Source organism: Scyliorhinus torazame, chromosome 9 (assembly GCF_047496885.1).
Source record: "Scyliorhinus torazame isolate Kashiwa2021f chromosome 9, sScyTor2.1, whole genome shotgun sequence".
In the NCBI taxonomy this organism is placed as follows: domain Eukaryota; kingdom Metazoa; phylum Chordata; class Chondrichthyes; order Carcharhiniformes; family Scyliorhinidae; genus Scyliorhinus; species Scyliorhinus torazame.
This window is the reverse complement of record NC_092715.1, coordinates 28,749,725-28,765,943: the sequence shown is the minus strand read 5'-3', so window position 1 is coordinate 28,765,943 and position 16,219 is coordinate 28,749,725.

Sequence of the window (16,219 nt, the reverse complement as noted above, 5' to 3'; positions counted from 1 at the left end):
TGGCCTCTATGATCCCTTTCCGCAGAAGTCGCTGGACCTCCGACCTGATAAAGGCCTTGTCCCGAGCACTGTATCGTCTGCTCCTAGTGGCGACGGGCTTACAGTCCGGGGTGAGGTTAGCAAAGAGCGGGGGTGGGGCGACCTTAAGTGTCGAGAGGCTACAGATGGTGAGAGGGAGCAGGGGTCCATCGAACTCCAAGGTAAGACTTTTGAGGTGGTATTGGAAATCTAGACCTAGTAGTAGGGCAGCGCAGAGTTGGGGGACATCGTAGAGCTTGAAATGTTTGTGCTCGACGCGCCGTACTGTAAGGGTTGCGACACAGTACCCACGGACTTCCACGGAATGTGATTCGGAAGCCAGGGAGATTTTCTGGGTCGCGGGTAAAATTGGGAGGGAGCAGCACCGTACCATATCTGGGTGAATGAAACTCTCCGTGCTCCCAGAGTGGAGGAGGCAGGTCGTCTCGTGGCCGTTGATCCGGACGGCCATCATGGATTTACTGAGGTGATGAGGTTGAGATTGGTCGAGGGTGATGGAGACGAGCTTCGGAAGGTGGGTGGGCTGATCGAGGGTAGCGGAGGCCAGCGTATGATCTGGTGAGCAGGGGTTCCGGGAGGCGGAGGGGTGATTCCAAGATGTCGGCCCCCATGGGTCGCACGTGGCGGATGACATGGAAGATGGGGGCAGTCCCCGCGGGCTACACGCAGCGCTGCTGGGTTTAGAAACAGGTCGGGCCTGGCAGACTTTAGAGAAGTGGCCCTTCTTTCCGCACCCGTTGCAGATCACGCTCCTCGCTGGACAGCGTTGTCTGGGGTGCTTACCCTAGCCACAAAAGTAACATTTCGGGCCTCTGGAGTTGGCGGGTCGATGCGCGGCACAGGCTTGCGGCGCCCCTGGGTCGGGTGATGGCGGCGCCCACGACGTCCACGAGGGTCTTTTTGGATTTCGGCGGCAGCGGTGCGCAGGGGCCTTCTTGGAGGTGAGTAGTGTATTTAAAAGCCTTGCCTTTACAGGAGCAGCCCTTTGGATTTCGGCGGCAGCGGTGCGCAAGGGCCTTCTGGGAGGTGAGTAGTGTATTTAAAAGCCTTACCTTTACAGGAGCAGCCCTTTGGATTTCGGCGGCAGCGGTGCGCAGGGGCCTTCTGGGAGGTGAGTAGTGTATTTAAAAGCCTTGCCTGGTCCCGTGTCTGTTCTTCTTTTCTGTTTTATTTGTTTTTATATAAGGCGGGAACCGGAAGTTCGACCCGCGGACCTCTGGCAAGTCCCCCCCCCCCGCCCAACCAATAAATTCTGGTGGAGAGGAAACCCGAGACACTACACGTCTAGTGTCTCCCACCCGCCCTCCTCCTCGAACCTAATAATAAGACCCATTGGTGTAAGGTAAGTGCCATATTATATTATTATTATATTATTAGCATTGTGCAGGTCAAGGTTCGGAGGTGGAGGAGCAGTCTCTGTCAGCGAGAGAACCTGAGAACATCTAAGACACTCAGAAGGTAAGTAAGTTATTTTTACTTTTATACCTTTTTTCAAATTGTGTGTGTCGGGGTGAAACTAAAGTGACATCACAGAAAAGCTGTGGCCAGAGTGGCTGGTTGGGATTCTAACCTAAATTTTAAAAAAATTTGAGTATCTGGGAACTAATTAAACATAATAACTTAATTATAATTTAGAGGATATCTAAGCCAGAGATCGGAGAGTATTATAGTTAGCTATCGCATTTCTATTAGAAATCTAGTGCTAGGGAACAGATAGTTGACAGTAACTTTGAAATTTAAAAAAAAGTATTTAAAAAAAAAAGACAAATTTTAATTAATTGACGCAATGTCAGTTAGAGGGGTGCTGTGCTCTGACTGTGAGATGTGGCAGGTCCGGGAGGCCTCCAGCATCCCGGATTGCTTCATCTGCAGAAAGTGCACCCAACTGGAGCTCCTCACAGACCGCATGGTTCGGTTGGAGCAGCAATTGGATGCACTTAGGAGCATGCAGGTGGCGGAAAGCGTCACAGATCGCAGTTATGTAAATGTGGTCACACCCAAGGTACAGGCAGAGAAATGGGTGACCACCAGAAAGGGCAGGCAGTCAGTGCAGGAATCCCCTGTGGTTGTCCCCCTCTCGAACAGATATACCCCTTTGGATACTGTCGGGGGGGATAGCCTATCAGGGGAAAACAGCAGCAGCCAGAGCAGTGGCACCACGGCTGGCTCTGATGTTCAGAAGGGAGGGTCAAAGCGCAGAAGAGTAATAGTAATAGGGGACTCTATAGTCAGGGGCACAGATAGGCGCTTCTGTGGACGTGAAAGAGACTCCAGGATGGTATGTTGCCTCCCTGGTGCCAGGGTCCAGGATGTCTCCGAACGGGTAGAGGGAATCCTGAAGGGGGAGGGCAAACAGGCAGAGGTCGTTGTACATATTGGTACTAACGACATAGGCAGGAAGGGGCATGAGGTCCTGCAGCAGGAGTTCAGGGAGCTAGGCAGAAAGTTAAAAGACAGGACCTCGAGGGTTGTAATCTCGGGATTACTCCCTGTGCCACGTGCCAGTCAGGCTAGAAATAGGAAGATAGAGCAGATAAACACGTGGCTAAACAGCTGGTGTAGGAGGGAGGGTTTCCATTATCTGGACCACTGGGAGCTCTTCCGGGGCAGGTGTGACCTGTATAAGAAGGACGGGTTGCATCTAAACCGGAGAGGCATTAATATCCTGGCCGCGAGGTTTGCTAGTGTCACACGGGAGGGTTTAAACTAGTATGCCAGGGGGGTGGGCACGGGAGCAATAGGTCAGAAGGTGAGAGCATTGAGGGAGAACTAGGGAATAGGGACAGTGTGGCTCTGAGGCAGAGCAGACGGGGAGAAGTTGCTGAACACAGCGGGTCTGGTGGCCTGAAGTGCATATGTTTTAATGCAAGGAGCATTACGGGTAAGGCAGATGAACTTAGAGCTTGGATTACTACTTGGAACTATGATGTTGTTGCCATTACAGAGACCTGGTTGAGGGAAGGGCAGGATTGGCAGCTAAACGTTCCAGGATTTAGATGTTTCAGGCGGGATAGAGGGGGATGTAAAAGGGGAGGTGGAGTTGCGCTACTTGTTCGGGAGAATATCACAGCTATACTGCGAGAGGACACCTCAGAGGGCAGTGAGGCTATATGGGTAGAGATTAGGAATAAGAAGGGTGCAGTCACAATGTTGGGGGTATACTACAGGCCTCCCAACAGCCAGCGGGAGATAGAGGAGCAGATAGGTAGACAGATTTTGGAAAAGAGTAAAAACAACAGGGTTGTGGTGATGGGAGACTTCAACTTCCCCAATATTGACTGGGACTCACTTAGTGCCAGGGGCTTAGACGGGGCGGAGTTTGTAAGGAGCATCCAGGAGGGCTTCTTAAAACAATATTAAACAGTCCAACTAGGGAAGGGGCGGTACTGGACCTGGTATTGGGGAATGAGCCCGGCCAGGTGGTAGATGTTTCAGTAGGGGAGCATTTCGGTAACAGTGACCACAATTCAGTAAGTTTTAAAGTACTGGTGGACAAGGATAAGAGTGGTCCGAGGATGAATGTGCTAAATTGGGGGAAGGCTAATTATAACAATATTAGGCGGGAACTGAAGAACATAGATTGGGGGCGGATGTTTGAGGGCAAATCAACATCTGACATGTGGGAGGCTTTCAAGTGTCAGTTGAAAGGAATACAGGACCGGCATGTTCCTGTGAGGAAGAAAGATAAATACGGCAATTTTCGGGAACCTTGGATGACGAGTGATATTGTAGGCCTCGTCAAAAAGAAAAAGGAGGCATTTGTCAGGGCTAAGAGGCTGGGAACAGACAAAGCCTGTGTGGCATATAAGGAAAGTAGGAAGGAACTTAAGCAAGGAGTCAGGAGGGCTAGAAGGGGTCACGAAAAGTCATTAGCAAATAGGGTTAAGGAAAATCCCAAGGCTTTTTACACGTACATAAAAAGCAAGAGGGTAGCCAGGGAAAGGGTTGGCCCACTGAAGGATAGGCAAGGGAATCTATGTGTGGAGCCAGAGGAAATGGGCGAGGTACTAAATGAATACTTTGCATCAGTATTCACCAAAGAGAAGGAATTGGTAGATGTTGAGTCTGGAAAAGGGGGTGTAGATAGCCTGGGTCACATTGTGATCCAAAAAGACGAGGTGTTGGGTGTCTTAAAAAATATTAAGGTAGATAAGTCCCCAGGGCCTGATGAGATCTACCCCAGAATACTGAAGGAGGCTGGAGAGGAAATTGCTGAGGCCTTGACAGAAATCTTTGGATCCTCGCTGTCTTCAGGGGATGTCCCGGAGGACTGGAGAATAGTCAATGTTGTTCCTCTGTTTAAGAAGGGTAGCAAGGATAATCCCGGGAACTATAGGCCGGTGAGCCTTACTTCAGTGGTAGGGAAATTACTGGAGAGAATTCTTAGAGACAGGATCTACTCCCATTTGGAAGCAAATGGACGTATTAGTGAGAGGCAGCACGGTTTTGTGAAGGGGAGGTCGTGTCTCACTAACTTGATAGAGTTTTTCGAGGAGGTCACTAAGATGATTGATGCAGGTAGGGCAGTAGATGTTGTCTAAATGGACTTCAGTAAGGCCTTTGACAAGGTCCCTCATGGTAGACTAGTACAAAAGGTGAAGTCACACGGGATCAGGGGTGAACTGGCAAGGTGGATACAGAACTGGCTAGGCCATAGAAGGCAGAGGGTAGCAATGGAGGGATGCTTTTCTAATTGGAGGGCTGTGACCAGTGGTGTTCCACAGGGATCAGTGCTGGGACCTTTGCTCTTTGTGGTATATATAAATGATTTGGAGGAAAATGTAACTGGTCGGATTAGTAAGTTTGCAGATGACACAAACGTTGGTGGAATTGCGGATAGCGACGAGGACTGTCTGAGGATACAGCAGGATTTAGATTGTCTGGAGACTTGGGCGGAGAGATGGCAGATGGAGTTTAATCCGGACAAATGTGAGGTGATGCATTTTGGAAGGTCTAATGCAGGTAGGGAATATACAGTGAATGGTAGAACCCTCAAGAGTATTGAAAGTCAAAGAGATCTAGGAGTACAGGTCCACAGGTCATTGAAAGGGGCAACACAGGTGGAGAAGGTAGTCAAGAAGGCATAAGGCATGCTTGCCTTCATTGGCCGGGGCATTGAGTATAAGAATTGGCAAGTCATGTTGCAACTGTACAGAACCTTAGTTAGGCCACACTTGGAGTATAGTGTTCAATTCTGGTCGCCACACTACCAGAAGGATGTGGAGGCTTTAGAGAGGGTGCAGAAGAGATTTACCAGAATGTTGCCTGGTATGGAGGGCATAAGCTATGAGGAGCGATTGAATAAACTCGGTTTGTTTTCACTGGAACGAAGGAGGTTGAGGGGCGACCTGATAGAGGTATACAAAATTATGAGGGGCATAGACAGAGTGGATAGTCAGAGGCTTTTCCCCAGGGTAGAGGGGTCAATTACTAGGGGGCATAAGTTTAAGGTGAGAGGGGCAAGGTTTAGAGTAGATGTACGAGGCAAGTTTTTTACGCAGAGGGTAGTGGGTACCTGGAACTTGCTACCGGAGGAGGTAGTGGAAGCAGGGACGATAGGGACATTTAAGGGGCATCTTGACAAATATATGAATAGGATGGGAATAGAGGGATACGGACCCAGGAAGTGTAGAAGTTTGTAGTTTAGTCGGGCAGTATGGTCGGCACGGGCTTGGAGGGCCGAAGGGCCTGTTCCTGTGCTGTACATTTCTTTGTTCTTTGTTCTTTTTGGTGCCGCGTGGTCGGAGGTGTAGCCATTCATGTTATGGAAGGCCACTTCCAACGAGTCCAAGAGTTGTACTGTGTCTTGGCGGTCGAGTGTACCTCCTTCTAGTAGGCGCTGGCGGATGTAATTAGATTTTATGCCTGCGACATAGGCGTCCCGGATCAGGAATTCGTTGTGCTTGACAGCTGATACCGCCTAACAACTGCAGTTCCGGCCAAGTATCTGCAAGGCGCGCAGAAATTCAGCTTGCGATTCTCCAGGGCACTGTCGCATCATGGCAAGGAGATGCCTAGTGTATACCTCGTTGACTTCCTTAACACACTGCCCCTTCAACAGCGTTATCGCATCCTCGTACGAGGTAGCATCTCTGATAAGAAGGAAAACTTGCGGGCTCACCCAGGAGTTGAGGACTCACAGCTTGTGGTTCTCAGCGATGGCGGCGGAGGAATCAATGTAAGATTCGAAGCAGCTTAGCCAGTGTTCAAACGTGGCAGTGGCGTCGGCTGCTTGGGGGTCCAGCTCCAGGTGATCAGGCTTGGGCGATGGATCCATCTTAAAATTTTAGCTGCTTAAATTGATGTACCATCAATGACAACAGACGAGAGTCGGAATGGTAAACTGTGGCTTTAATCAGCTAAAAGATACCTGCTGGCAGCCGGTCCCAGAATGAGGGCAGGGCTGGAGGTTAGCTACCTTTATACTTGAGCCCGAGGGGCGGGGCCAGCAGGGACAAACCCAGACATGTAACAAACAGTAAGTACAATAAGTAAGAACAGTATGTATAATATAATACAGTGGTTCACCAAACAAGCCCGCATTAAACGTGGTGCCTTGGGTCATATAGCTGCGGGTCTGGTGCCGATTCTTCTGACATGAAGGTCCACGGATTCTCCATTGGCATCAAGGGGCTGGTTTAGCACAGTGGGCTAAACAGCTAGCTTGTAAAGCAGCAGCGCGGGTTCAATTCCCGTACCAGCCTCCCCGAACAGGTGCCGGAATGTGGCGACTAGGGGCTTTTCACAGCAACTTCATTTGAAGCCGACTTGTGACAATAAGCGATTTTCATTTTTTCAACCCTCAGACACAGTAACGGAGAAACCAGCCCCCTTTGTCTTAACCGAGGCTCATCAATTATTAAGCAGATGCGCCCATCAGGCATCAGCTATGGTTGCTATGGTAGCACACTAGCCTCAGAGTCCGAAAGCTGTTGGTTTGAGTTCTACACCAAGTGGTTGAACACAAAGATCCAGGATGAACACCCAGCGCTGTTCGAAGTGCCATCTTTTAGGTGACCTGTTAAACCGAGGCCCCATTTGCTCCCAGGCGAACGTAAAATATTCCATGGATCAAAGAACATCAGAGGAGTCATCACCAGATTCCAGGCCAATAATTACCTTCAATCAACATCAGAAAAGCAAAATACCTGGCAATTATTGCTTTCTGTTGAGCCTGCTTGCACAATGTGGCTACTTTGCTCCCTAGATTACAACAGTGACTGAATTTCAAAATTAATTAATTGACGGTAAAGTGCTTTGGGACATCTGGAAAGGTGCTATGTAAATGCATGTCTTTCTTTTTACCTTTTTTATTACAACCAAGATGAACGTTTCCATCCTGTATTCCTACAAAAATGGCAAACAGCTCCGAAAGCATCCTGGCTTGGAAATATATCATCGTTCCTTCATTGTTGTCGGGTCAAAACCTTGGAACTGCCCTCGTGTCGGTGTTTTGCGAGAGTACCTGCACTGCACCAGGCTGTGGGGGTTCAAGAAGGAGGCCCCATGCAACAACAACTTGCATTGGCGTAGCTCATTTAGAACAGTAAAATGTCCCACAGCACTTCACAGGAGCTTTAACAGACAACAATAGACATCGAACTACCAAAGGGGATTAGAGCAGGTGTCCTAAAGCATGGTCAAAGAGGTAGGTTTGAAGGAATGTCTCAATGGAGGAGAGAGAGAGGTGGAGGGATTGAGGGAGGGTATTCCAGGTAGGCCTTCAGGACCTAGACAGCCAAAGGGATGGCTACCAGTGGTGCAAAGAAGGAAGGGGGGGGAAGGAGAAGAGAGAATTAGAGAGTTTTCAGAGGGTCTTCGGGCTGGAGAACGTTACCAACATCACACACATGGAGAGATTTCAAAACTAAAGTTGAGGAATGTAAATTGAAATCAGAAGGTCAAACAATCGTAAAATCATAGGGAACAGGAGCGGGAGAAGGCCATTCAGCCCATCAAGTCTGCTCTGTCAAAGAACAAAGAACAAAGAAAAGTACAGCACAGGAACAGGCCCTTCGGCCCTCCAAGCCTGCGCCGACCATGCTGCCCGTCTAAACTAAAATCTTCTGCACTTCCGGGGTCCGTATCCCTCTATTCCCATCCTATTCATGTACTTGTCAAGATGCCCCTTTCACGTCACTATCGTCCCTGCTTTCACCACCTCCTCCGGCAGCGGGTTCCAGGCACCCACTGCCCTCTGTGTAAAAAACTTGCCTCGTACATCTCCTCGCAACCTTGCCCCTTGCACCTTAAACCTATTTGATAAGTGAAGGGGGGGGGGGGGTTCAGCGATGATACCTCTTAAAGCTGAATCGTTAGCATGCCACTGGAGTAGTTTTACATAAGTTGTTTTATTAAGGATTGAGATGAATTATAGGACTGAGTAATCATTATTAACCTTCAAAAATGTATTTTTAGGACATGGCAGTAATAAGTACTCAAATGGGACTTAGGATAGCTCGCTTGACTCGCTTACTTCTGACATCTTGTCTTTCTGTTGTTCTGTTTCTCACAGTCAGCAAGCTGCTGGGATTGTACGCGGCTGTCAGGATGAGGATCAATCCTGCGCAGCTTGCGACTCTATTGGGCGAAGTTTAAACACTGCTTGCAATTCTATTGGATAAGTTTAAAAGAAGCAGCTTAAGGAATTGGATCGCGTTCAACTGGGGTGGGCTAATGATTTTTGAATGGTGTATAATTACTGCGCTCGGCTCTTTGTTCGGCAGAACAGGTCCTGGCCGATACCCAGTCTGTTCTCCGTGCACACGTAACAAGCTTCATTAAATAAGCCATCTTTGTCCAGGTTGCCGTGTTTGTTCCTCTCTGTACTGGGCTGAGCCACAGGGAATAAACCCATGTGGAAGCTGACTCAATACACAGGTCTTGAAACCGCTCCTACAATAAGACCATGGATGCTCTGATTCTGGCCTTGACTCCACTTTCCTGCCTATTCTTCCTTGACTCCCTTAACTCTCTTGACATTAAAAAATCTGTTTACCTCAGCCTTGACTATATTTAATGATCCAGCCTCCACTGCTCTCTGTTAAAGAGAATTCTAAAGACTAACAACCCTCTAAGAAAATAACTTCCTCCCCATCTGCGTCTTAAATAGCAGAAATCCTGTTCCTAGACTCTCCAACGAGAGAAAACGTCATCTGGAGGTTGTCAAACCTCCCCAAATTATGTTTTCAAATAGGTCAAAAGGGGCTGGTTTAGCACAGGGCTAAATCACTGGCTTTGAAAGCAGACTAAGGCAGGCCAGCAGCACGGTTCGATTCCCGTTCCAGCCTCCCCGAACAGGCGCCGGAATGTGGCAACTAGGGACTTTTCACAGCAACTTCATTTGAAGCCTACTTGTGACAATAAGCGATTTTCATTTCATTTCATTTTCATTTCACCTCTCATTCTTCTAACCCCCAATGAGGATAGTTCCTCCTCATGAGACAACGCCTCTATTCGGCGAATCAGCGATGTGAACCTTCTTTGAACTTCTTCCAATGTAAGTGTTGTCCCGCCTTAAGTAAGGAGCCCCAAACTGCACCAACTACTGTTGGCCCAGAATCCATAGTAGGGTGGTGAGCAGCGGAGGTAGCAAACAGTCTGATTCAACCGCTTTCTCAAAAGCAACTCGGGATGGGCAACAACTGCCGACTTTGTCAGTGTTGCCCAAATCGCGAAGAATACTTTAAAAAACGAAATTCTTTCTCTTTGCAACACTATTCCCAACACCAGGGGAGGTCCAAAGTAGACTGCAACATCATCAATCATTGTTCCACATTTTATTCTTTAATTAGAATAAGGAATAGCTCACTACCCCAGGTGGCCAGCCCTACGACAAATGCTGAAATAATGTGATTTAAAATTCAGACCAGAAGGAATTAATCACTTTCATTAGTCTTTTATTGTTGTTTTCATTGCTTGTGACTGAGCCCCGAGGGAAAGAGCTATTTTAAGTCGCAAGTGAATAGATGAAGGGGAACACAGCTACACATAGACAAGAGGATAGATCAATGGGTTACCTTTTGTGCTTAGAACCGTAACAAAAGGCAGAAATTTGACCTCACAAAGAACGATCACTCTTTTTCCCACAGGATTGAGTGCAGGATTCCAGGTTGACACCCCAGCAAATTACTGTCGCACTGTCAGAGGCGGTGTCTTGCGGATGATATGTCGAACTGAGACCCTGTTCACCATTGTCAGGTTAAAGATAAATATCCTGCAGCACCATTTTGAGAAGAGGCGGGGAGCATTTCCTGGCAACCCGGGTGCATCTCAACCAAATGGATCGCAGTGGGCGGTTTGGTGGTGCAGTGGTTAGCACTGCTGCCTCGCAGCAGCAGGGTCCCAGGTTCAATTCCGGCTTTGGGTGACTGTCTGTGTGGTGTTTGTGCATTCTACCCCGTGTTTCCTCCGGGTGCTCTGGCGTCCTCCCACAGTCCAAAGATGTGCAGATTAGGTGAGTTGGCCATGATAAAATTGCCCCTTTCGTGTCCAAAGATGTGTAGGTTAGGTGGACGTTATGGGGATTGGGTGGGGAGTGGGTCTAGGTAGGGTGCTCTTTCAGTGGGTCGGTGAAGGCTGAATGGGCCGAATGGCCTCCTTCTGCTCTGTAGGGTAAGAGCGGGTCGTTATCGCATTGCTGTTCGTGGCAGCTTGCTGTGAGCAAGTTTTCTCCTGTGCTTTCTACAGACTACACATCCAAAGTACTTCATTGACTGTGAAGTGATTTGGGATGTTCTGAGGACATTAAAGGCGCTATATAAATTCAAGTCTTTTCTTTCTTATATCAAAATCACTTTCTGTCCAAAATATCCTTTGCCTTGTTGGAGTAGGTTCAGAAGAATGAAACTATGGCATGCATTGAGTGATGATATGAGGGATTCCTTAATGTTTGCAGGTATCTGCACAATGAATCGATCATCAGGTAAACAAGTAATTGAACCAGAGAGGTTATCAATACAGCACAGGACAATATACAGAACAAACATGAGGTTATAAACTGCACAGGCGCATAGAAATGGATAGAGATGAATTTTTCGACAAGCATTCATAGAATCATGGAGACAAACAATGGTTACAGCACAGATGTGGGGGTGTGGTAATAAGGTGGTACTGTTACCAGATTAGTCATCTGGATTCCTGGACTAATCCAGAGATGTGAGTTCAAATCCCAGCACGCACCAAGGCTCCTTGGACAGCACCTTCCAAACCCACCACCGCTACCATCTAGAAGGACAAGGGCAGCAGATACCTGGGAAACACTGACATTTGGACGTTCCACTCCAAACCACTCACCATCCTGACTCGGAAATACATTGCCGTTCTTTCATTGTCAACACCCTGGAACTCCCTCCCTAACAGCACTGTGGGTATACCTACACCTCAGCGACTGCAGCCGTTCAAGGACGTGGCCCACCGCCACCGAAGGACAATTCAGGATGGGAAATAAATGCCCGCAACGGCCACATCCCATTAATGAGTCTTAAAAAAGAAGCAAAGCTTCTGGGAAATTCAAATCCAATTAATTAATAAATCTGGAATACAATGCTGGACTTAATAATAATGATCTTGAAACTACCAGATTGTCCCCTAAAATCCCATCTGCTTTACCAATGTCCTTGAGGGAAGGAAATCTGCCACCCTTAACAGGCCTGTTCTCCAAGTGACTCCAGACCGACAATAATGAGGTTGACTATGAAATAGCCGAGCAAGCCACTCAGTTGTATGAAAGTGCGACGGAGAATCCTGCTGCTGTAACTACACCACATGGGCAGCACGGTGGCATAGTGGTTAGCACAGTTGTTTCACAGCTCCAGGGTCCCAGGTTCGATTCCCGGCTTGGGTCACTGCCTGTGCGGAGTCTGCACGTTCTCCCCGTGTGTGCGTGGGTTTCCTCCGGGTGCTCCGGTTTCCTCCCACACTCCAAAGACGTGCAGGTTAGGTGGATTGGCATTGATACATTGCCCTTAGTGACCAAAAGAGGTGAGATGGGGTTATTGGGTTACAGGGCATAGGGTGGAAGTGAGGGCTTAAGTGGGTCGGTGCAGACTCGATGGGCCGAATGGCCTCCTTCTGCACTGTATGTTCTATGTTGTTCTAATCAAATTCCTACCGCCTTCATGTTCTGACCCCTGTTTAGAACCGTGGGCCTCAAAACCAGACGATGGGGACTATCAGCCTCGGGCTGGCAACACCACCGAGGAGAAGAAAGCTCTGATTTTAAGCCTCCAGCTATGGGCCAAACTTTTGAAGGCTTCGCCGGCTGATGAGTGAATAAGAGCAGGGTCAATGCCAAAGGAATGGAGGACTTTGGAGAAAGGGCAGTTGGGTTTCTCCAGTCTGATCCTCAGCTCACCAAGGAGAACGACAGCTGCAAAATAAAACAAATGCACCCTTCCAGCCGCAGTGCTCATGGCAAACAATTCACGAGTACAGTAACAGCTGCTTACGAGAGAGTGGGAACAGCTTTGTTCATATCTCACCTGGTTAAATATGCTCCCATGTCCGGAGGTGACAGGGACAGGTAAGGGATGCTCTTGGCAGTCTTCAGTCATAACCCTGTACACAGGTGGCCTCAAATTGAGATCAGTGCAGATGTGGGTTACGTATCCTCCTGAGGCTGATTATTATAGGTACAGGGATGCTCTCCCCAAACCGGGGAAGAGGAAGAAGAGGAACCCTATGTTGTGTTCTACGGCTCCCCTGATCATGAAGACACAAATAGAACATGTGTGTTTAGCTATCACAAGTATTTATTATTAAACACGCGGACAGGTAACAAATAGACTTATGTACAGACAATTGTATCTGAGTTGAAACGAAAGAGAAAATGCTGGAAAATCTCAGCAGGTCTGGCAGCATCTGTAGGGAGAGAAAAGAGCTAACGTTGCGAGTCCGATGACTCTTTGTCAAAGCTCACCTGCTTTGACAAAGAGTCATCGGACTCGAAACGTTAGCTCTTTTCTTTCCCTACAGATGCTGCCAGAGCTGCTGAGATTTTCCCGCATTTTCTCTTTCGTTTCAGATTCCAGCATTATTTATTGTATCTAAGTTACTGGAGAGCTACAGTGAGATGCGACTGTCCAGTTATCTGTCCTGCTACAAACTGCCACGTCCCGTCAGTCACCTGATATATATATATATGGCTCCATGTGTGTCTGACTCCACCCACTGGCAGGAGGTCATAACTGTCACTGCCTGTATTGATGATTAACTTTATACATTGGCACTGTTATATGCAGTTATATACATTGGGGCAATTATATCGGGGCTGGTTTAGCACAGTGGGCTAAACAGCTGGCTTGTAATGAAGAACAAAGCAGCAGCGCGGGTTCCATTCCCCTACTGGCCTCCCCGAACAGGCGCCGGAATGTGGCGACCAAGGGCTTTTGACAGCAACTTCATTGAAGCCTACTTGTGACAATAAGTGATTATTATTATTATGTACAGTTATATACAGATATGCATATGTGCATATCACCACACCCTAAACACAGCCTGCCCACCCTGTACCTGCCAGGTCACTACCCCTGACTGGTCACCAATCACTGTGGTCAAAGGTCAAAACACAAAGAAAACTCAAGCTCAACGGACAATTAACTACAGGATGACATTTGGCTCATAGAATGTTGGAACATTAGACCGGAGTTCAGAACAGTCCCCATATCCGGAAGGCTGGGCAAGTACAATATTGACGTGGTGGCATGGTAGCACAGTGGTTAACACTGCTGCCTCTCAGCGCCAGGGCCTCGGGTTCAATTCCAATCTTGGGTGACTGTGTGGAGTTTGCACTTTCTCCCGTGTCTGCGTGGGATCCCTCCCACAGTCCAAAGGTGCGCAGGTTCGGTGGGGTTACAGGGATAAGGGCGAGGGCGAGTGGGCCGAGTTAGCGTGCTCTTTCAGGGGGTCAGCTCAGACATAATGGGCTGAATAACCCCCTTCTGCAATATGTGGACTCTACAGCTGCTCTCAGTAAAACAAGGTTTGCAGAGGAGTCTCATCTTTAGAAAGGCACACATTCTGCTGGATTAGCATGTTCAAAGACCAGCCTCGCCAACCCAGGGTAGGCTTTGTCATTGATCCGAATTAATAATAATAATAACCTTTTATTGTCACAAGTATGAAGTTACTGTAAAAAGCCCCTAGCTGCCACATTCCGGCACCTGTTCGGGTAAGCTGGTACGGGAATTGAACCCACGCTGCTGGCCTTGTTCTGCATCACAAACCAGCTGCCTAGCTCACTGAGCTAAGAACTGGCACATAAGCTCGACTCACTTGTCAAGAGTACGCACAACTGACCCGTGGAAACTCAAATAAGTCTTTCTAGAAATCAGAATGCAACACTCATCCACGCCTGTGTGTCAATGACACACGCAGACAAGGTCAATAAAGAATTCTACAATTCAGCAGGATCATCAGAGAGGTACCACACCAGCACCACACAAACTCATCATCCTCCGTGATTTCAATGCCTGAGTTTGTACTGGCTGCAGTACATGGAGGTGATTATCGAGACACCATGGCATTGGTAGATTACAAAGGCTAGCTCCTTCTCTCTAAGTGCAAGGGGTTTCTCCTAAGCATCATCACAAACACAAGATAATAAACTGAAATGCAACAAGAATACACCGCGGACCTAAACATCGCCACACGTTGGACTGCGTTATTGTGAGGCTTGCTTAACCTCCACGCTCCCCGGCAAATTTGGAAAAATAAGGTTGAGCTGTGCCCTGAGATGCTGGCGCAATAACAACTCTGCCCGGGTGACCCAAGTGGTGGTTTGCGGGTTTGAGTTGTACGAGAGCAAGAAGTCCGCTAAGCGAAGCAGTAACGGCTGATTAGCTTGCTTTTTCATTGATGCTTTGGATGTTTGGACAACTCTGTCAGCTAGCCCGTATGGTGTGGGGTCGTAGGGGGCTGTTCTTGCGTACTGGATCCCATTGCACTTGGCGAAGGCAGTGCCATTGTCTGAGACAATCACCTCGGGTTGGCTGTGGAAGGCAAAGATTGATCACAGCTTGACACTGTGGCTGCCGTGGTGGTGGAACGCATAGGCTGGACATCCAGCCACTTTGAGAGGGCAGCTACGCCAATCAAAAACATCAGACATGAAAAGGGACCCACAAAGGCGAGGTGGAGTCTCGTCCACCACGGATTCCCCAGCCACTCTCAAGGGTGCAAACTTGCTGCATACAGAAGGTTGCGTTGACACTTTGAGTGGTCACGTGGATTGACCATGCTTTCTATGTCCTTGTCGGTCGTTCGCCACCATGCGTAACTCGTGTCCAGTACCTTCACTTTAGATTGCCCAGGGTGACCACTGTGAAATTCTTGAAGAGGCTGCCACACCGGGGGGTGGCACCATTACTCTGCAACCCCACAGGAGAACCGTGTCTTTGCAAGTGATTTCATCCCTGCATTGCATATGAAATGAAATGAAAATCGCTTATTGTCACGAGTAGGCTTCAACGAAGTTACTGTGAAAAGCCCCTATCCCGGCGCCTGTTCGGGGAGGCTGGCACAGGAATCGAACCATTCTGCTGGCCTGCCTTGGTCTGCTTTAAAAGCCAGCGATTTAGCCCAGTGTGCTAAACCAGCCCCTAATAAATATAGGGCCTGTTCTGACTTCTCAAAATGCCAGCCCACAAGAACCATCCTTTTAACTCTGGACAACACAGGGTCTCTGTGCTTGACACTTCAATGTGGCTGGATGAATTAGGTGAGGTGTCAAGAAAGTCTGGAGCCAAGACAATCACCTGCGGAGTGAGAAGCTCAGATATCGTTTGTGACAGTGGAAACCTGCTCAAAGCATCTGCATTTGCTATCTGGGTTCCCGCTCTATGCTGAAAGGTTTATGAGTATAGCTGAGAGCAGCGCCCATTGGGACAATGCTTATTGGTGGGTTGGGTTTATCGTCACGAAAATGGCAAGTAATGGTTTATTAATGATAATAATAATCGCTGATTGTCACAAGTAGGCTTCAATGAAGTTACTGTGAAAAAACCCTAGTTGATACATTCTGGCGCCTGTTTGGGGAGGCCGGTATGGGAATTGAATCCGCGCTGCTAGCATTGTTCTGCATTGCAAGCCAGCTATTTAGTCCTGTGCTAAACCAACCCCTGGTTTACAGTCTGAAATTATAGTGAAGTGTCAACCGTAAACTTATTGATGAAATATTTTT